This window comes from Kogia breviceps, chromosome 3 (assembly GCF_026419965.1).
Source record: "Kogia breviceps isolate mKogBre1 chromosome 3, mKogBre1 haplotype 1, whole genome shotgun sequence".
Classification (NCBI taxonomy): domain Eukaryota; kingdom Metazoa; phylum Chordata; class Mammalia; order Artiodactyla; family Physeteridae; genus Kogia; species Kogia breviceps.
Genome location: NC_081312.1, coordinates 175507018 through 175529419, shown reverse-complemented (window position 1 = coordinate 175529419; position 22402 = coordinate 175507018). Strand labels below are relative to the sequence as shown.

Here is a 22402-nt window from a genome sequence, read left to right as displayed (position 1 = left end):
CACAACTACTGAGCCTGCACTCTGGAGCCCATGAGCCACAACTACTGAAGCCCACATGCCACAACTGCTGGACCCCACGTGCATAGAGCCCATGCTCCGCAATGAGAAACCCGCGCACCACAACAAAGAGTAACCCCCCACTCGCCTCAACTAGAGAAAGCCCACATGCAGCAACGAAGACCCAACACAGCCAAAAATTAATTAATTAAAGAAAAGGACCGAATACCAACAGGAAAATGGACAAAAACCTTGAACAGGCTTTCACAAAAGATGATGTAAAAGTGGCCAATAAACCTGTGATAAGATGCTCAACATCTTTAAACAATAGGGAAATACAATTAAAACCACATTGGTTCTACCACACATTTAAAGAAGAAATAATACCAATTGTTTTCAGACTCTTCTGAAAAATAGAAGAGGAAACGTTTACTAACTCATACAATAAGCAAGTATTACTCTGATACTAAAGCTGGACAAAGATACCACAAAGAAAACTATAGACAAATATTCCTTATAAATATAGATTCAAAAATCCTCCACAAAATACTAGCAAACCAAATCCAACAGCTTATTAAAAGGATTTTACAGTATGACAATGTGGGAAGTATCCCAGGAATGCAAGGGTGCTTCAACATAAGAAAATGAATCAACAAAACATACCACATTAATAGGATGAAGGTGAAACTCTACATGATCATCTCAATTGATACAGAGAGGGCATTTGGCAAAATCTAAAACCCTTTCATGATAAAAATACTCAAAAAACTAGGAACAGAAGGGAACTTTCTCAACATGATAAAGGGCACTTGTGAAGAAACCATTGCTAGCATCATATTCAATGGTGAAAGACTGAAAACTTTCCCCAGAAGATCAGTAACAAAACAAGGATGATTGGTTATTTTAAAAAATAAAAATATTTATTTATTTGTTAGAGGATGACTGTTTTAACCACTACTATTCAACAATATGCTGGAAGTTCTAGCCAGAGCAATTAGGAAAGAAATAGAAAAAAAAGGCATCCAAGTTGGAAAGGAAGAAGTAAAACTACCTCTATTTACAATGACATGATCCTATATATAAAAAACTCAAAGACTGTACCAAAAAGAAAAACAAATGAAGAAACTAGAGCCAATAGACAAATTTCAGAAAAGTTGTAAAAGTGTGAGATCAACACACACACACGTGCACACACACACACACATACGAACAGTTGTGTTTCTATACATCAGCAATGAACAACTGGACAAGGAAATTAAGAAAACTGTTCCATTCTCAAGAGCGTCCAAAAGGATAAAGTATTTAGAATAAACTTAACCAAGGAGGTGGAAGACTTGTACACTGAAAACTACAGAACGTTGCTTAAAGAAGTTAAAGAAGTTGTAAATAAATGGAAAGACAAACTATGTTAACTGAATGGAAGACTTAATACTGTTAAGAGGGCAACACTGCCCAAAGTGATCTACAGATTCAATGCAATCTCTATCAACATTCCAATGATAATTTTTGCAGAAATGGGAAAGCTGGTTCTCAAACTCATATGGAATTGCAAGGGGCTGTTAAAAGGCAAAAAATATATAGATATATATATATACATATTTTAAAAGAACACATCCCAATTTCAAAACTTACTACAAAGCCACAGTGACAAAAACAGTGTGGTACTGACATAAGGATAGACATATAGACCAATGTAATAAAATTGAGAAATAAACCCATACATCTATGGTCAACTGATTTTTAACAAGGGTGCTAAGACCATTCAATGGGGAAAGGACACGCTCTTCAACAAATGGCATAACTTCAACAAATGGCATATTCTTCTGGCATAACAGGTCCACATACAAAGAAATAAAGCTGGATCCCTACTTCACACCATATATAAAAATTAATTCAAAATGGATCAATAATATAAATACAGCGCTAAGATCATAAAACTCTTAGAATAAAACATAATGGTAAATCTCTATGGCCTTAGATTTGCAATAGATTCTTAGATATGACATGAAAAGTACAAGCAACAAAAGAAAAAAAATAAATTGGACTTCATTAAAATTAAAAGCTTTTGTGCTAATGTCTAAGGACACTATCAAGAAAGTGAAAAGATAACCTGTAGAATTGGAGAAAATTTCACAACTCATGTATCTGATAAGGGCCTAATATCCAGAATATATAAAGAACTCTCACAACTCAACACAAAAAGACAAAAAAATCCAATTAAAATATGGGCAAAGGGCTTGAATAGACACTTCTCCAAAGAAGATGTATAAATGGCAATGGAGCACATGAAAAGATGCTCAACATCATTAATTATTAGGGAAATGTAAATCAAAACCACAATGAGGTACCACGTTATACCCACTAGGATGGCTATGGCTATAATAATAATTATTTTAAAAATCCAGAAAATAAGAAGTGTTATTTTTCTGCCAAGGATGTAGAAAAATTGGAGCCCTGGTACATCCAGGTAGGAATCTAAAATAGAAAGTTTGGCAGTCCCCTAAAAAGCTAAACAGAATTACCATGTGATACAGAAATTCCATTCCTAGGTATTATATATACCTATCCAAAAGAACTGAAAAGTGGTATTCAACCAAATATATGTACGTACATATTCATAGCAGCACTATTCACAATTTGGGAAAAAACCCAAATGTCCATCAACGGATGCATGGATAAACAAATTGTGGTATAGGTATACAATGGAATATTATTGCACTATAGAAAGAATGAAGTACTCATACAATGTGAACAAACCTTGAAAACATTATGCTGAGTGAAAGAAGCCAGAAGAAAAAGGTCACATATGGTATGACTCAGTTTATATGAAGTATTCAGGATATGTAAATCCGTAGAGACAGTATGCAGATTGGTGGTTGTCATGGACAGGTGGGGAGGAATCAGGGAATAAGGAGTGAATATTTAATGGGTACAGAATTTTCTTTTGGGGTAATGAAATGTTTTAGAGCTACACAGAAATGGTGATTGCAGAACATTGTGAATGTACTAAATGCTACTTAATTGTTCACTTTTAAAAGGTTAATTTTATGTTATGTGAAGTTCACCTCAATTTAAAAACATGTTAAACACACACACATTAGTATAACCACCAGAAGAGCAAAACTGAAAAAGACATAAGTACTAAGTCCTGTCAGGGATATGGAGCAACAGGAACTCTCAGAATGGTGGATATATACACTGGTTGCAATTATTTGAGAAAATTGGTGATACCTGCTAGAGCTGAACCATCTGCACACCCTATGACCCAGCAAATCTTCCTTTCAGTATACACCTCAAAGAAATGCATACACATATTCATTAAAAGACACACATTCAAATATCTGTAGGAATACTATTTGTAATAGCCCAAATCTGGAAGCTAGCCAAACGTCTATCAACAGTCATACAGATAAATGGATAACTCTACAGCAGTGAGAATGCACATTCTAAAACTACATGCAGGGACTTCCCTGGTGGTGCAGTGGTTAAGAATCCGTCTGCCATTGCGGGGGACACGGGTTCGAGCCCTGGTCCGGAAATATCCCACATGCCACAGAGCAACTAAGCCCGTGCACCACAACTACTGAGCCTGCACTCTAGAGCCTGTGAGCCACAACTACTGAAGCCCATGCACCTAGGGCCCATGCTCTGCAACAAGAGAAGCCACCGCAATGAGAAGCCTGCACACTGCAACAAAGAGTAGCCCCTGCTCCCCACAACTAGAGAAAGCCCACGTGCAGCAACGAAGACCCAACATAGCCAAAAATAAATTAATAAAAAATAAATTTAAATAAAACTACCTTCAATAATATGGATGGATCTCATGGGCATAATATTGAGTGAAAGAAGCCAGACACAAAAAGAGTGCTGTATGATTCCATTTAAATAAAGTTCAAAAGACAGTCAAGGCTAACCTATGTTGATAGAATTCCTCACAGTGGTTGGGGATGAGGAAGTAGTGAGTGGAAGAGAGTGGTGCCTCATGGGCTGTGATGATGTTGCTTCTCGATCTGTTGCTGTTTTCACTGGTGTATTCAGTTCATGATGAAAGTTCATGAACCATACTTTTATGATACATGGCCTTTTCTGTTACATTATTCCTCAATACAAAATTTTAAAATATTTTTTACAGATATAGGAGTGTAATTTATTAATAAATGTCCAGTGCTTGCAAATCATTCAAACTTAATTTCTTAAGAATTGTTTAAAAAAATTTTTTTTAATTTTTTTTTTTAACTTTTTGGCTTAGTAGTTGTGGTGCACGGGCTTAGTTGCTCCACGGCATGTGGGATCTTCCCGGATCAGGGATTGAACCCGTGTCCCCTGCAATGGCAGGTGGATTCTTTTTTTTTCTTTTTTTGCATTTCTTTTATTTTTATTTATTTATTTTGCTTTTTTACTTTTGGCTGTGTTGGGTCTTCGTTTCTGTGCAAGGGTTTCCTCTATTTGTGGCAAGTGGGGGCCACTGTTCATCACGGCGCGTGGGCCTCTCACTATCGCGGCATCTCTTGTTGCGGAGCACAGGCTCCAGACACGCAGGCTCAGTAGTTGGGGCTCACGGGCCTAGTTGCTCCGCGGCATGTGGGATCTTCCCAGACCAGGGCTCGAACCCATGTCCCCTGCATTAGCAGGCAGATTCTCAACCACTGCACCACCAGGGAAGCCCCGGCAGGTGAATTCTTAACCACTGCGCCACCAGGGAAGTCCCTTAAAAATTTTTTAATGGAATGCATAAAGAAGACAATAGTTTACAAGGTCATGTTTTGTTGAGTTCTTACTAATTGATGGCCAGTTGATTGGGTAAGAAGTGCTTTATAACCTACAGCTGGTATTATTTAAAACCCTGGCTTGCAAACTGTTCCTCACTGAATCAGAGGTGTTTTCAGAGATTCTAAAACCATATAGTATGCTCTGTCAAACAACATTTACTTTTATGGAGAAGTTTTGGATGATCAGGGAAAACTGTTTCTGAGGGTCTTTGAAAGAGTGAGGATGAATCTAGACTTCCTTGCCTCTAAAATGCTTAGGAATCCAGGGCAACTTGGGTTGTGTAAGGGAGTCATCGTGCCCTCTTTCTGGGGTCATAACAGCCACGAGGTGAAACTTCTACTCAAAATTTCGATTCCTGTTTTGAAAGAACAGCACCATTTCATTTGTTCCTATTAGAAATAGAGAATTTTGTAGCTGGAGAGGACCTGAGAGATGGTCTAGTCCGATTCCCTAGTTTTATTACTTAGGAAAAAGCATAGAGAAGTAATACAGGGCTACATGTTCCCTTCTCTGCTCGTGTGAGCCATCTAAGGGATTCTGAATGTCCTCTCCTCCCATTTATGATTCGAATCGTATAACTTTAGGATTTAAAAGTTTGAAATTAGTTTTAGAAAGAAAAACTTAAAACACCAAGAAAGTACCCCCTCTGAATGGTCTTTCCTATGTCAAAAACAAAGTAGAGTAGATCTCAGGCATGTTTTAGGTTTAACAGATGATTAAATTAGGAATTTCAATTTCATTGATCTGCTAGGATAAATTTCCTAAAGGATTGTAAGTGACATTGAAATTACAGAGCTGAATGCACTTAAAGAGTTTAATAGCATATGAGAAACTAATGAGCTACTTCTATCAAAGGGTCCGGTTCTATATTTCTTTAAGAGAAACTTTAAAAATCATGAAAACTTCTGGAGAAGTTGAAACATTTTCTGCTCACAGAATGCCACCAAACCATTTCCTGCAAATGTCCGAGTGATTTTTATATTTATATTTTTACAAAAAAATAAAAATAAATGGAAGCTTTCCTCAAAATCTGACAATTCTCTGGAATTCCAGTGCATTTATATTAAACAAGGCACGAATTGACAAGCTCTTAACCATAAGCTTGGGACAGGGAGTCATTTTGATCTTCTCAGTTGGAATTCCTGTTCTCAACACCTATACTTGATGCACATACATAGCCCCTTGGCTGTCATCCCTGGGTCCATCTGTTGGCATGGCTCTCTGCCCATTCACAAGTTTGGACTCCCGCCCTAGTGTGTAGGTGCCAGAGAATAACAGTTTACATGAGCAGCCTGTACCACGACGTAAATGTACTCTCTGCCCAATGTTTAGACATGGTGTCCACTAAACGTGGACACTGGGTGTGCCCCCCCTTTACTGGATCACATTTTTCATCCTATGTTCTTGATGGAGGTCAGGGAGAAGAGGCTGAGGAAAGTGGCCTTCCTGGTTTTTAATGTTTTAAAACCTGCTGGTTAATTTCACTGGGGCAGCTCCCTCTACAAATCATGATCATCACAGGAGCGTCAGCAAGGCTGTAGCACAACCAGAGGAAATATCTCTACCCCTTTGGCGAGATCAACCACAGCAGACACGTGACTCACAGAAGATTGTACTTGCTCCTTTAAATTATCCAAAGGGCCAAAGGCTAAATTTCTTTTGTTTACTTTTTTCCCCCAAAAGTTTTTGTTCGTGATGCCTCTTCATATCAGGCTTAGAAAAACAAGAGATTCTCTGGGTGTTTCTAAGCTTTAGAGAAACTACTTCTTGGTGTGGTTGAAATAGAAAAGATAAAAATCTACAGTATGTGCCAAATTCTTCGAAGGCTGTTGTTCATAGCTCAGTTAGAAACGTGATTATTTTCAAACATAAGGTCTTGCATATAAATATCATACTCTTTCCTATATTTTTAGAGTTTGTAGTTTCTATATGCTACCTAGAAAATGTTAGGAGTAGCAATGGAATGTTAAAGCATAAGATTTTAAACTCCTTTGTAAGCCAGTTTAAAGTCAAATCTCTCTGACCCTTCAAATACAGAAGAGGGGCTGGAATAGTATATACACAGAAGGAAACACAGATTTTATAAGATCTGATGATTTATTCTTTGGTTCAAAAGAAAATGACTCAGGTCATAAAATCCAAGCAATAATCTTGCAGAACTCCTGGGAGATTGATCAGGTGTCTTCCTGTTAGAAAGACAAATAGTAAATATGAATATTGATAGAAATCATGGGCCCATTACAGTAGCATTTGTACCTTAGAAAAGTACTGAAACAATTTTTATAAAAGTTAGCAAGATTTGGGGGTTTGTTTGCTTTCTGCTAAACGGTATGAATTATCTTTTTTCTATGACAGTTCTGGTAAGTCGGAGCAAAAGAATAAATATATATATTTTTTACCTTAAGCAATTAGTAAATACAGATTAAACACCTATCATATACCTAGCATGTGCTAAACACTAGAAGGGATACAAAACTCACTCATTAAATTCAGTGTTTATCAATAGGAGGCTGTGGTGAAAGCAACCCTGAATTCAGTATCAGGGGATTCAGTTAGCTAGTCCTGGTTACACCAATTGCCAGCTATGAAACCTCAAACAAATCACTTTTTCTCTTTGAATCTTACCTTCCTTATCTCCAAAAAGAAGATAATAATGTCTGTCTCGGTTTCTTTTTTAATGTGGCCATGGTTATAAACAAGTCAGCTATGTAAAAGCTCTTTGAAAATCATATAGTGCTATAAAAGTAGGAGGCATTATACATCATACATTTCTGAAAAATTCCTTACCTAGTTCTTTGAAAAAAAAATCTTTTTGACTTTCAAGTTAAATTTTGGATACAAATTGTAAGCCTTGAGTGCTAGAAGTTTGGATTTTATCATGGAGGTTGTAGCAGTTACTTATGGATTTTTCACTTGGGGACTGACATGCTATAATTTGCTTATTTGATCAAATTCATGTAACTTTTTTACATTTAAAAAGCTTAGGTGGGACTTCCTTGGTGGTGCAGTGGTTGAGAGTCCGCCAGCCGAGGCAGGGGACGCGTGTTCGTGTACCGGTCCGGGAAGATCCCACGTGCCGTGGAGCAGCTGGGCCCCTGGGCCCGTGGGCCATGGCCAATGAGCCTGCGCGTCCAGAGCCTGTGCTCCGCAATGGGAGAGGCCACAACAGTGAGAGGCCCGCATATCGCAAAAAAATAAATAAATAAATTTTAAAAAAATAAAAAGCTTAGGTGGTTTTAGCTTATTCGGAATATTCTTATTTCATTTTGAGTTTCATAGGACCACCATCACCATCTTCATCTAATGGTTACTATGCTTTAAAAATATTTACTCATTTAATCCCATATAAAATTACAGGCATATCTCACTTTATTGCACTTAGTGAATATTGCGTTTTTCACAAAGTGAAGGTTTGTGACAGCCCTGCCTCAAGAAAGTCTATCGGCACCATTTTTCCAACAGCATTTGCTCGCTTCATGTCTCTGTGTCACATTTTGGTAATTCTCGCAGTATTTCAAACTTTTTCATCATTATTACATTTGTTATGGTGATCTGTCATCAGTCATCTTTGAGGTTACTGCTATGACTTGCTTAAGGCTCAGATGATGGTTAGCCTTTTTTAGCCTTAAATTAAGGCTTATAGTTTTAAATTAAGGCATGTACATTTTTTTAGACATAATGCTATTGCACACAATAGACTACAGTATAGTGTAAACATAACTTTTATAGGCACTGGGAAACCAAAAAATTCATGTGACTCACTTTATTTTTTTTTTTTAAGAAAGATGGTGGTTTTCTTTTTAAAAATTAATTTATTTATTTTTGGCTGCATTGGGTCTTCGTTGCTGCATGCAGGCTTTCTCTAGTTGCGGCGAGTGGGGGCTACTCTTCGTTGAGGTGCACGGGCTTCTCACTGCGGTGGCTTCTCTTGTTGCGGAGCATGGATTCTAGGCGCGTGGGTTTCAGTCCTTGTGGCACACGGGTTCAGTAGTTGTGGCTCACGGGCTCTAGAGCGCAGGCTCAGTAGTTGTGGTGCATGGGCTTAGTTGCTCCGGGGCATGTGAGATCTTCCCGGACCAGGGATTGAACCCATGTCCCCTGCATTGGCAGGTGGATTCTTAACCACTGTGTCACCAGGGAAGTCCCTCATGTGACTCAGTTTATATTTGCTTTATTGCAGTGGTCTGGGACTAAACTTGCAGTATCTCTGAGATATGCCTGTACTATTATACTCATTATTCTTATTTTATGAAGATACTAAGCACAGAGAAGTTAAATGCTTTTCCCTTGGTTACGGAGCTGGTAAGTTGAAGAGCTGGGATTTGAACACAGGCAATCCAGCTTCAGCCTGTGCTCTCTAATAAATATTCTGGTAGTATTTATGGAATACCTTTAATATAACAGACACTCTGTAAAGCTGCTGGGACCACAAAGAGGGGAAAGGCATGGTGGCTTCTCTTGAGTCCATCCTTCGTGAAAACATCCTTGTTAATTATGCTTTTGCCCTAGTTAGCCATAAATGCTCACTGTTTACTTATTTATTCATTCAACTTTTATCTATTGAACACTAACTAGATACTAGGCGTGGGGTGCATCAACATTTAGAGCTCAAGGAGATAAGGAGGAAGTGATGGAGGAGACTGAGAAAAGCATCAGGAGGAAATTCAGTGGAAAATCACTGCCATTGTTTGGAAGAGGCACAAGAAAATCTTATTTTGCTATAAATGAGATTCATGTGTTTCTCAAGACCATGTTATACTTGTTTATCAAAATTGTCACAGCAGTGTGTAAAGTGGCATTGTTTCTTTTTACAAACAAATAGCCCATTTAGTACCCTGTTTGAGTGCTATTAAATATTCAGAAAATCAGTTGCAAAACGAAATGACTTTTAGGGAAGTCTTTGTAGCCCACTCTAGAAGGTCGAGTGTGTTTTAATAGTAATAAATTGTTGCTTGAGAGTATGCAAATTAAACTCTCAACCCAATGAATTAGATGTTAATGTTTTGTTAAGTAAATATGCATAAAGTGAGATTGCTCTGTGGTCGGTTTCAGTGAGAAACCAACTGATATTTGGGGACAGGGAAGGTCTTTACTGAAGGAATAATGTGAATCAAGGGAAATGTCTGTGGTTTGTATCGTTTAAGAGTTGTCTGTTCTCTTTGCGTTGAAGCTTTCCAGCTAGTTGAGTTTGTTACTTGTCACATAAAGGAGATTAAGTATGTCAACACTGCAGCTGGATAATAGAAGGTTTGGAGCATAAGTATGGCCAAGCCTGAAGTTTGAGTTTTAATTTCTAGGGAAGAAGATATAAAGATAGCAAAGGGAATGAGGAGATGAGGATTATAGCATTCAGGGCTGAATATGAAAAGAGGATGGGTACCCGAAAGGGCAAAGCCAAGAATGGGAAATGTTGGGGTGTGCTCACACAATATGTTCTGCTCTTCTTCCGAAGACAAATTGTTCTTCTCATCTCTCCCCATCTTGGTAACCTCATAACTCATCCATCATACTCTCCCACTTGAGCAACTTCTTTAATACATTAGCCAGAACACTCCTGCTAAGGAATCACGTACTCCAAACCAGTTGGGGCAGCAGGACACACATATATTCTGGGTATTAGCCAGATGTCATCTTCCCGCTACAGTCTCTATACAAACCACATATTGGCTCCAAAATCCATTCTCCCTGCTTTTCTACAGTGACTCCTGAGTTTTAGCAGACACAAGACCACCCAGGAAAAACATTGCCTTTCTGAGCCTTTCTTGCCATTCCTTCTGACAACATACTCATTTTGAGATTTACAACATGTGGCCTCTTTTCATGAAAGCCACTCTGACTCATGTACCTGACAGGTGAATTCACCCTTCTTTGAACATTCACGGGACTTACCTGCACCTCTGACTGTTATGACATTTATTAAACTATGTACATTCCTTAACACTTCTACTATCTTGTAAACTTTTTGGTCACATGATTGGATCTTACTGACGTTTGGCTGCTTCATATCAAGTATTTTGCAAGTAGGAGGCACTCAATCACTATATCTTTTTTGTATTAAATTGTGAAAGTAGCTGCTTCCTACTCTCTTCCCACCTGTTTTGGACTCACTATCCTAATGTTTTCTTTCTAATTTTTATTCTTTCTGGTGGAGTAAAGACAGTATAACTGAACCTCAGCAAGTGGAATTTAAGAGGTTCTTGCTTCCTTTCTGTCATCTTTTAACATCATCTTTGCAAAGGAAGAGGCTCATACTGATTTAATTAATTATATTTTTATTTAAGTCATTGATGAAAAGCTTCCTAAAAATATACTCTTATCCCTAGTCTTTTGTTCAGGAACCTGTAGTGGGCTCCTACTTTTTGTGTGTCAAATCTGAACTCCTCTGACTTGTTTTTCAGTAGATTCCTTCATTTGGATAACCAATGTATCAATAGTTTATCGACATGTAATTTCCACCGCTACCAAAATGAGCCTTCACTCCTCCCAGGTTAAACTCCTAATGCCGGTGAAACAAACCCTGTGAACTTCCACTTCTGTTATTTTGTTTATTCTCTTTCTCCAGCTGAGACCATCTGCTACTCTTTTTTTTTTAAAAAAAAATAATTAATTAATTATTTTTGGCTGTGTTGGGTCTTCGTTTCTGTGCGAGGTCTTTCTCCAGTGGCGGAGAGCAGGGGTCATTCTTCATCGCGGTGCGCGGGCCTCTTACTGTCGTGGCCTCTCCCGTTGCGGAGCACAGGCTCCAGACGCGCAGGTTCGGTAGTTGCGGCTCACTGGCTTAGTTGCTCCGCGGCATAAGCGATCTTCCCAGAGCAGGGCTCGAACCAGTGTCCCCTGCATTGGCAGGAAGATCCTTAACCACTACACCACCAGGGAAGTCTGCTACTCTTAAGTCTCTTGCTGAAATCCTGTTATCTACTAACTGCCTGCTTAAAGTCTGCCGTCTCCTTTTAATTTTACTTGAATACACCAGCACCTATTAACTGCTTTCTTTTCTCAACCTCCGTTGCATTTATAATGTACAGTTTTTCTTTTAATTTCATTTAAAATTTTGTCTGCTGTTTAGATCTTATATTCTCAACTGAATTATAAGCTCTTTGAATGCAGGAATACATATATTTAATTATGGTTAGTTATAGTTATATAATCACCAAATAACAACTAGCCCAGGGCAGGGTACCTAGTAGATATTCAATAAGTACTTATTGCTTGATGAATTGATTGAATATAGAATTATATTCTATAACTTTGAATTGAATAGAAACTAATTTCTTTCTTATTAAAAAAAAATTATCTACATATGTCCAGCTATACATCAAATTTTATTTTTGTATCACTTTGAAATGAACTAAATGTATATCTACTTTTATCACTCCATTTTAAAGTGATTTCTGAAGAATGCTCTCTCTGCAACGAAAATAAAAACATATTGATAATTCTCTTGAAAATTCAGTTAATATACAAAATTATTTGGAATTAAAGAAACTTTTACAATTTGAGAAACTTTTAATTTTATGCTATTTAGAAAAGCCTAACAATCCACTTTAGTCTGGCATGGAGACTTTTTCAAATTCCAGATTCTATTGTTGGTATATTACATTGAATAATAAAGTACCCTCAAATTTTCAAAAAATAAAACCAAATAAGTGGAATTCATCATGAGAAAGACTGAATTAGTGGGAAGACAAAATTCAAAAGTAAAAAAAAATGCATCTTCACTAAGATAAGTTTCTTTTAGAGCTATGCTAATAACTATTGAAGATAGCAATCCTTTAGAGACTGCTATAATGATGCAGTAATGCTGATTATTAAGTACTCCTGAATAAAATACTTCTAAGGTCCTACAAAGTTTATTATCTTAAGTATGAAAACACTCTCTTGTGGGATCTACTTTACACTTCAGAGACAGTTATAAACCCTTTTAATAAAGCATACGAAGGTAGAAATATGTTGATAATCAAATAAGAGTAACAACAAACTCAGAATTCACACAATATACATTAATTAGGCTTCACTCTACTGGCTATTAAAAACAGTCAGGGGACTTCCCTGGTGGCTCAGTGATTAGGAATTCGCCTGCCAGTGCAATGCAGGGAACGTGGGTTTGAGCCCTGGTCCAGGAAGATCCCACATGCCACGGAGCTACTGAGCCTGAGCTCTAGAGCCTGCAAGCCACAACTACTGAGCCCACGTGCCACAACTACTGAAGCCCGCGCACCTAGAGCCTGTGCTCCACAACAAGAGAGGCCACTGCAATGAGAAGCCCACACACTGCAACGAAGAGTAGCCCCTGCTCGCCGCAACTAGAGAAAGCCTGCGGGTAGCAATGAAGACCCAACACAGACAAAAATAACAATAAATAACTAAATAAGTTTATTTTAAAATATTCATGTTATCATTATGAAAGAACATTATTATAAAAATGGCAAATTTGTACTATCAGCCTGGAAAAGTCTTAGTTCAGGTTTGACCTCTGCAGGTCACAGATCAAGTCTAAAAGGCAATCTGCACAGCTACTGCGTTCTAGTTGCTGCCCTGGAGTTGCAAAGTGTATGTAACATGTACAGTGCAGTTAAGAATTTCACTGTTGGGAAAAAAATTATGCTAACATATGACACAAATTTTCAGCCACCCGAAGAAGAAGAAAGGAATTATTCTTTGAATTTTGCATTCATGGGTCAAACTTACATGTTTGATTAACTGGGAAAAATTCGGAAGCATGTATGATTTTCATCTTATAATAAGTCAAGGGCAAATATGTCATAGTCCTCCATATGACTCTACAGCCCCATTTATGATTAAGATTCATGCCATTTCAGAGCAGAATTTTAAGGTTTTTGGTCATGGTCATTAACAATATTGCAGAACAAATGATCACTTACTCTGATAACGACACTGTAAGGTGTTAATTTAAAACAATGTAAAGGTTAAGTTTCCAAGCATGAAAATATATAACATTCCAAATGGATTTAAAATTTGGAAATATCACCATTTCATTTTAACCATTAGATCTAAAGTGTATATTTCTCTTATCTTTAAAAACAACTGATTTAAAAGATTCTAAAAATAATTAATTGCACTGTATAAAGCAGTAACATCCCTTTTCTCAAAACGATCTTTAACATGTGTTCCTCAGCTTTCCCCAAGGAGTCTCCGGTATGATACCTGTCACAGCAATTTCAGAAATTAGTCAGCCATAAAGGGGAGGTAATGGAGACATACAATTGTTTTCAGGAATCAATACTCTACAGTATTTTTAAATGCTCTTTGCTTATTTATGTGGTCTTTTATTCGGGACCCATTATAGCTTGGACCTACGTTTGAACTAGGTTAGGAGAGAATGTGATATATGCAAAGAAATTTATTAGCAATTGGATGTAACTGTGAATTAAAGACATTTAGAATTTTACTTCGTCTTTCCAACCTTGTCTTCTAGTGAAAGTGTGTTTTGGTAAGCTGAGATTTGTCATTTGAGTCTAATGATCTAATTTCTTTTCAATTGAATGAAAAGAAAAAGCCCACACTCGCACCTGGAAACCTGGCACTTAGGCATGAAATCAAGATGCCTGTACCTTTGTCGCCTATTAAAGCAGGTATGGAAGACAGCCTCAGGATGGCTCCCAGGGACCCCATCTGTGGTTGTCATGTCCTCGTGTGACCCCCTGAGTTTGGCAGATCTCTGGGACTCATTTCTAATGCAGAGAATCCAGCAGAAGTGATGCTGTGCCCCTTCCCAGGTTAGGTTATAAGAGACTGCTGCTTTCCTCTTGGCTCACCTGTTTCTGACTCTCTCTTAGACTCTTTGCTCTGAGAAAAGCCAGCTTCCGTGCTGTGAGCTGCCCTGTCGCCAGGTCTGTGTGGTGAGGAACTGTGGGAGGCCTTTAGTCAACAGCCAGGGAGGAACTGGGGCCCTCGGCCCAACATCTTGGGTCCTTCAGCCCCAGTCGAACCTTGAAATGGCTGCAGCCTCATGAAAGACCCTGAGCCAGAACCAGAACTCCGGACTCTCAGAAACTATGAGAGAATAAATGTTTGATGTTTGAACCTGCCCCAGTTGGGATAATTTGTTATGAAGCAATAGAAAGGTAGCACAGAATGCAACTTCTGACACTTCCATTGGACAGAGCCCAGAAGAACCAGTTTTAAGCCACATTCTACTCCATTACTAGTAACATTATATAATATATGGGGTAGGAGTCCAGCCAAACTCAGAGATAGCATCTTCCATTCCGTAAGGTGAGATTTCATTTTCCAAAGTCAAGGAAGAGCCTCAGCGCTGGTGTCAGACTGCCCGGGCTTCAGTCTCGACTCTACTGGTTATTAGGTGTGTAAATCTGGACCAGCCATTCAACGTACCTAAAACTCACTTCTCCATTCTTAAATGGAGGCAAGGATAGTACTGTTGTGAGAACTGAATGAAGGAATTCATCTAAAGGACCGGGAGCCCAGCACACATTTAACCTGGTAAATTACTGTGATTATCATCATCATTATCGTCAGCTCAAAGAAAAGACAGTAGTAGCTTTTATTCCGGATACTTTGTCTTCACAGCTTGAAAAACAGCCACTTACTCTTTATAAAATAAGAACATGACTAGGTTCCTCTTCTTCAGAGGACTATTGCTAATATCTGTTTCAAACTGCCAGCTCTATTTAGAGAGTATTTCCATCCTTAGTATGACCTTGATTAAAATATCCTTTTTTTTTTTTTTTTTTTTGTAGTACGCGGGCCTCTCACTGTTGTGGCCTCTCCCGCTGCGGAGCACAGGCTCCGGACGCGCAGGCTCCGGACGCGCAGGCTCCGGACGCGCAGGCTCAGCGGCCATGGCTCACGCGCCCAGCCACTCCGCGGCACGTGGGATCTTCCCGGACCGGGGCACGAACCTGCGTCCCCTGCATCGGCAGGCGGACTCCCAACCACTGTGCCACCAGGGAAGGCCCAAAATATCCTTTTTTAATCCTTAAAATATTTTGATTTATAAATGCCTTGTTTATGCTGTGATGAAGTTTTCGTAAGTTTAACATGGGATAAAACATGCAAGTAATAGAATTATCAGATTGATGACACCACTTTTTTTGAGTACTTATTAGGAAACATCAGTGTCGCTACAACATGAATTGTGTCCGTAAGAGGAGTGATTTTTTTTTTTTTTCAAACGGGTGAAACTATCCACTCAGATGGATTTTTTTCCTTCAGAATAATAACTTTCATTCACTCCACAAACATGTGTTAGCACCTTCTATGTCCCAGGCACTATTCCAGGGGCTAGGGGTGCAACGATAAAGCACAGTCTGTGCCTTCAAGGAATTTGCAGTTGGAGACAAAAGAGTTTCAGGCAACTTTGTGTCCGTTTAAGGGGTACAATGAGGTAGGCACTTGCTGTAAAAAATGGGTGTGGGAGAAGGCTCCGTGGTTGAGGTGAAGATTGAGACAGGTCCTGAAAGGTTAGCCGGAGTCATTAGGCAGGGAAAACGGACAAGGAGGGTGGGTCAGTGCTCCAGGCTGGGCAGGAGCCTGCAGGTAGGAGAGCGTGTGGCATATTTAGGAGGCAACAGGTATTCAGTATGTCTGGATCTTGTCAGGCCACGAGGAGGGGAGTGACAGAGGTGAAGGTGGGGAGGAAAGCAGTGTTCCCAACATCAAGAATCTTGGATGCCAGTACAAGGAGTTTGGACTTTACTGGGAATGCCTTGGTGAGCCAAGGAATGATTTTAAGAAGGAAGTGTTCTCATGGGTTACACACTTATTCGATAATGTTCCTTTACTCAAAACTTTATTGAGCTCCTTTAAAATTGCTTTCATGGGGCTTCCCTGGTGGCGCAGTGGTTGAGAATCCTCCTGCCGATGCAGGGGACGCGGGTTCGTGCCCCGGTCCGGGAAGATCCCACGTGCCGCGGAGCGACTGGGCCCGTGAGCCGTGGCCGCTGCGCCTGCGCGTCCGGAGCCTGTGCTCCGCAGCGGGAGAGGCCACAGCAGTGAGAGGCCCGCGTACCACAAAAAAATAAATAAATAAAATAAAATTGCTTTCAGCCCATTCTTTTCAATATGCTCAGTGCTGAGAATGCTTTTGAGGGTGGATTGGATTTGGGGGCAGGATGTAGGGTGCCAGATGGGAAAGAAACCCGTGAGAGGAATTGTGTCCCGTCAACAAAGTTGATGACGAAGCAGGTTAATATTATTGGGCAAATATTATTATTTGCTCTGATTATGAAGCCATGAGGCTGAATCTTTGCTTCTGATCGCATTTCATGAAAAACACATTTGTACACTTTAGCACGTATTTATTGGATGGCCACTCATGTTTTTTTTTTTTTTTTTTCGGTACGCGGGCCTCTCCCGTTGCGGGGCACAGGCTCCGGACACGCAGGCTCAGCGGCCATGGCTCACGGGCCCAGCCGCTCCGCGGCACGTGGGATCCTCCCAGACCGGGGCACGAACCCGCGTCCCCTGCATCGGCAGGCGGACTCTCAACCACTGCGCCACCAGGGAAGCCCTCACTCATGTTTTTAACTGACTTGGCAGCAGCAAAATCACCCAGATGCTTTGAAGGAACGTTATCTCCCAGCTTTGGAAATGGCACCCTGTGAAGCTTCCGGTCTGGGTCAGGGATCTGCAGCCAGAGCAGGGCTTCAGGGCAAACTCTCCTCACCATTCATACTCTGCCACCATCTGTGCTGTGGTCCTATTTTAAATAATCTCAGACAACACCACTGGCATTTGTGTAGGGGTTTCTCACCTTGCTATACTGTCTATCGGTGTTTAAAACATTTTTATACACACTTAGCTTCTCTGAAGTGTTGGGGACAAACACTTCCAGCTCAGTTCTATGATGTGTGCAGTCCATATCACTGTGGTAAGATGTTTAAGGCCGATACTGAGCATCTTTCACATTCATCCTATTCACAAGTTTATGGCATATAGAGGAAAGTCAGCATTTTTTCTAAGGACAGTATATAGAGTATTTTTTTCCAAGGAACAAAGCAGAGACTCATATTTGGGACCAATTTGAAATATTCCACTAAAGTCACCTTATAGCTATGAAATGCTTAACCCCAAAGTTTACTTTTGATATCTAGTATGTTGATAGCTTTTGGTTTTTGTTTTTTTGCTGCATCACATGGTTTGTGGGATCTTAGGTCCCCAACCGGGGATTGAACCCGGGGCCGCGGCAGTGAAAGCACTGAGTCCTAACCACTGGACCACCAGGGAAGTCCCTGTCGATAGTGTTTCTAATTTGGGAGATCAAATATCTTCATAGTTTTTCTTCTTCAGCAGACATACTCTTATAACCCTATTTTCAAGAAGATTCTGCCATGAGGAAAAAAGATGCAACAGAATGAAATAACAAAAATAAGTAAGGGAATCAAGAAAAAAGAGTAGAAAAGATAGGATCAGGAGTGTATATATTTAGCACACAAAATATATACAGTGAAGGTGGCACTTTCAGGGAGAAGGACACCCATTTGCCTTAAAGCTTTTTAATAGTCAAGAGGGAAAAGCCAACACCATTGGTCACAATTCCCAGGATCCAGATGATTTAGAAAAATCACATCACCATCAAAATCACCACCACCACCACCAGCCAGTGCCTTTGGAGAAGCCTAGCAATTTGTGGTTGTGAGACCAAAGAAATTTATCATACTCTAAGTACAGCTCATCAACTGTGAGGAAACCAAACAGGCTATAAAGTGCTTTATTGTGGGTTACCTAACTTGGTAATATTTTGTATTGAAACAGCTGGAGACAAAAACCAAAAAGGGACAAACCCAAGTGGAGTTAATAATGATTTAAATCGTTTTATAAAGAAGGGGCAATCAAGGAAGTTCCTATTTAATCACTCCAGGTCCAACCTACCTCTGCTAATGGACACCAGCGAAATGGCCAGCTTGTATCTGCCTCTGTTCGCCTCTCTCCGTTTCCCTAGCTGCAATGGAATCTGGGAAATGTAGTTTTTAGCTTTCCAGTCTCAGCTGTACAGGAAGACACAGTAGAAGGAGGTTAAAAGAGATACTGTGTAAATAAGTCCACAATATCTACCTCATCAATTTTAATCCTTTGAATACTGATTAGTCTGAGGATGGGTATGGGATCCTCTTCTGGCTGATGAAAGGTGCACCGGCTTCTTTCTTTTTTTCTTTTTCTTTTTAAAATTTTATTGGATTTTAGTTGATTTACAATGTTGTGTTAGTTTCAGGTATACAGCAAAGTGATTCAATTATACATATACATGTATTCATTCTTTTTCAGATTCTTTTCTCATATAGGTTATCACAGAATATTGAGTAGCGTTCCCTGTGCTATACAGTAGGTCCTTATTGATTATCTCTCTTATATATAGTAGTGTGTGTATGTTAATCCCAGCTCCTGATTTATCCCTCCCCTCTGCGTTTCGGCTTTGGTAACCATAAGGTTTTGTTTTGTTTTTGCGGTACGCGGGCCTCTCACTGTTGTGGCCTCTCCCGTTGCGGAGCACAGACTCCGGACGCACAGCCTCAGCGGCCATGGCTCACGGGCCCAGCCGCTCTGTGGCATGTGGGATCTTCCCGGACCGGGGCACGAACCCGTGTCCCCTGCATCGGCCGGCGGACTCTCAACCACTGCGCCACCAGGGAAGCCCCATAAGTTTGTTTTTGATACCTATAAGTCTGTTTCTGTTTTGTAAACAAGTTCATTTGTATCACTTTTTAAAATTAGATTCCACATATGAGTGATATTATATGATATTTGTCTTTCTCTGTCTGACTTACTTCATTTAGTATGACAATGTCTAGTTCCAAGGGGCTTCCCTTTCTGAGTAAAAAGACAAAACTTCTGAAGGAAATCATTCTCCACCCATACCCTTCTTCCTGTCTGGAACACAGATGCAATGGCTGGCAATGTAGCAGCTATCTGGAGAACTTGAGGTAACAAAGCATGAGAATGAAAGCCAATACACTAAGGATGATAGAAAAGAAAGATAGAGCTGGGTCCTCAATGGCATTGTTGAGCTGTTGCATCAGACCTGGATTGCCTACACTTGGACTACGTTTATGAGAGACAAGTAAAGCTCTCTTTGTCAAAGCTACCATAGTTGAGTTTTCTGTTGTTTGCTGCTGAATGCATTCCTAATACAGAATTTATTACAGTATTCCAGGCAGAGACAATAGTGGTAGGTGTGAAAGTGGAGAGAAGCAGTCAGACTCAGGATATATTTTGGAAGTAGAACCACCAGGACTTGATGATGGGTTGGCTGGAAACAGGGGGTAAGGGATGGAAGAAATCAAGGATGATTTCTGGATTTTTTTTCTAGATATGACGGATGGAAATGTAAAATCTTCTTTTCATTCAGGACATGGGAAAATTCTCCCAACACTACAGAAATAGCTAAGGAAGATAAAAACATCTTTGTGTTGCTCCCTTGGCACCTGTATTCCATTGAGGCTAAGGGAAAATTGGGTTAAACTCATGTTAAATAATGCTGAAAAGGGTTGGAAATTCCTAACATCTATTATGAATACTGTAGCTGGAACATACACATTTTCTACAAAGCCTTCTCATCATCAAAGCTTTCTTTTCCATTGAGGTCCAGGTACACAAAACTAAACCCTGACATCAACTTTTATGTTCTGGTTTTTATTGCTTGCAGGAATAGACTAGCATAATATCAATACCAATACTTCTAAAGAATATATTAATTTTTTGAATCAGTAGGATGATGTTCCACAGCTGGGTCAAATAAATATTCCAAACCAGAGCTTTTTTAAAAAAGAATGCATTCTTTAAAAGCATCGACATCATTATATACATAGATTTTAACATCAGGTGAAAAAAAGAAAGATGACTTTGTATGTTTTCTGCCAATTACTTGCATCACGAAGGCTTTTCTTTTGCTGATGAGAGTATCCCAGGAATGCCAGACACATCGCCGGCTGCAACCAGTTGCTTCTAAGGAAGATGATCACCCCCCCCCACCCCCCCGCTCCTCCTAAGAGGGCAGTTTTGAGGTACACGGATCGCATGACCCCTTCAACTCCTGTTTCAGCCCCAGCTGAAAGGACAGTAATTCATAGGCGTGACACAGCACGAATAGGCTTGAAAGGGTGAACGGACCATTTAGATTCTCTCCCCGTCAGGAATTTGAAATGAAAAACTTTAAGTGAATACAGCAATCTGCCTGGGAAGGTGAAATTTAAAAGTTACGAGGTAGAGCGATGCCCTGAGAGCAGACCGGAGGGCCTGGGAGGGAAATTAAGACCCCCGTTGCTGGTTTGAGACAAAAAAAGCCAGGCCTCGGTCCCTGGAGGTGGAACATTCTACCAGCCCTCCTCCTTCCCCTGTCCACCCTTTGGAAGCAGCAGGAGGAAACCTGGTTGCAGCCCTGGCAAGACAATGCTCCATGGTGACACCAGAGACACCCAGGAAGCGCGCAAAGCCCTCTAGGTGACCCCAGGGCAGGGCTGTTTTCTGCACACCCTCCGCCCACAGGCCCCATACCTCAGGGAGCTGAGATAACTTGAGTCAGCCTCTGTCTTTTGAAATAGCCCAACTAAACCCGAAACAGTGACAAAAGTCTGATATCTCTTATAGTGTACTTAATAATTATTAACAAAAATGAATTATAACGGTAGAATTATTGTTGTAAACGACAATTACACCTTTGTGTTCTCTCCAGGCCCACGCTCCCTGACAACAAGCATCTGGGAGCATAGAATGCTTCCATACGAATGACCCTGGACAATATTGTAGCCAAGGTGAACCCAAACCCTACAGGAGGCATCTCATTCAAACTAGAACATTCCTGTGGAACAGAGGAGCGACGTCCAGGGAATATATCTGTGCAGCCTTACTCCACAGGCCTGGGCCGGGAGCTGTGTAGGGTGGGAGGCAGCGGACGGGGACCTGCCTAACAGCCCTCAGGACAGCGTGGGATTGTGGCCCCCGTGGAGGACCACTTCGTAGCAGTTTCCCCAAGGACAGGTGCTGTTTTTCACTGGATCCTGTCCTCGGGCCCACTCCCCATCCACCTTCTTCTCTCCTCTTCCCTTCCCCCCAGATGTTGGTTTCATCAGCCCAGAGGCAGCCTTTTATAGTGGGAAAGTATTTGCTGACCATCGGAGGAAGCTTGAGAGAATAAGGTAAAGTGGAATTGCAAGAAATCCAGATTGAGATGTACATGCTTAATACAGATTGATGAGTGTTTCCACTTATACAGGACACCGTTTCCACCGGGTATCTGCCACCTGGGTCCTGGGGGAAATGGCCCAATACGCAGCAATACTTGCTTCTCTCCCCGCACCCTTCTCTGCCTGCCAGCTACCCAGTTAGTCACAGACTGATTGACTCCTTATCTGCATTTTAAAGGAAAAGGCTGTAGTCCTTCCTCTCCCCAGCAATTAATCTAAAACAGGAGATAAGGGAGCTGCTTTATTTAGCTTCCTGGAAGACAGTAACACGGGTCTTTCAGATTCTGCCATCTCTGTCTGACACTCTTTTTCTGATTCCTCCAGCTTCCTTTTAAACCAAATTTAACCAATTCAAGTACCCCCATATATTGTACGTGTGCAAAGCCACTGAAGCAAACAAAGATAAAATTTTCTTTTGCCCTTTTGTCTGCTAAGCAAGAGACTCTGAATCATTGCTGACACACGTCAGCCTT

General features: G+C 40.3%; 1 long non-coding RNA gene across 1 annotated transcript in view; it reads left to right on the top strand.

Annotated features, from left to right (window-relative positions):
- Positions 1-21477, top strand: part of LOC136793952 (uncharacterized) — a 28346-nt gene extending 6869 nt beyond the window's left edge. The window contains exon 3 of the long non-coding RNA XR_010840054.1: positions 21419-21477. This is a non-coding gene — a long non-coding RNA (uncharacterized lncRNA). The remainder of the gene's footprint in view (positions 1-21418) is intronic.
- Positions 21478-22402: the final 925 nt, after the last annotated feature.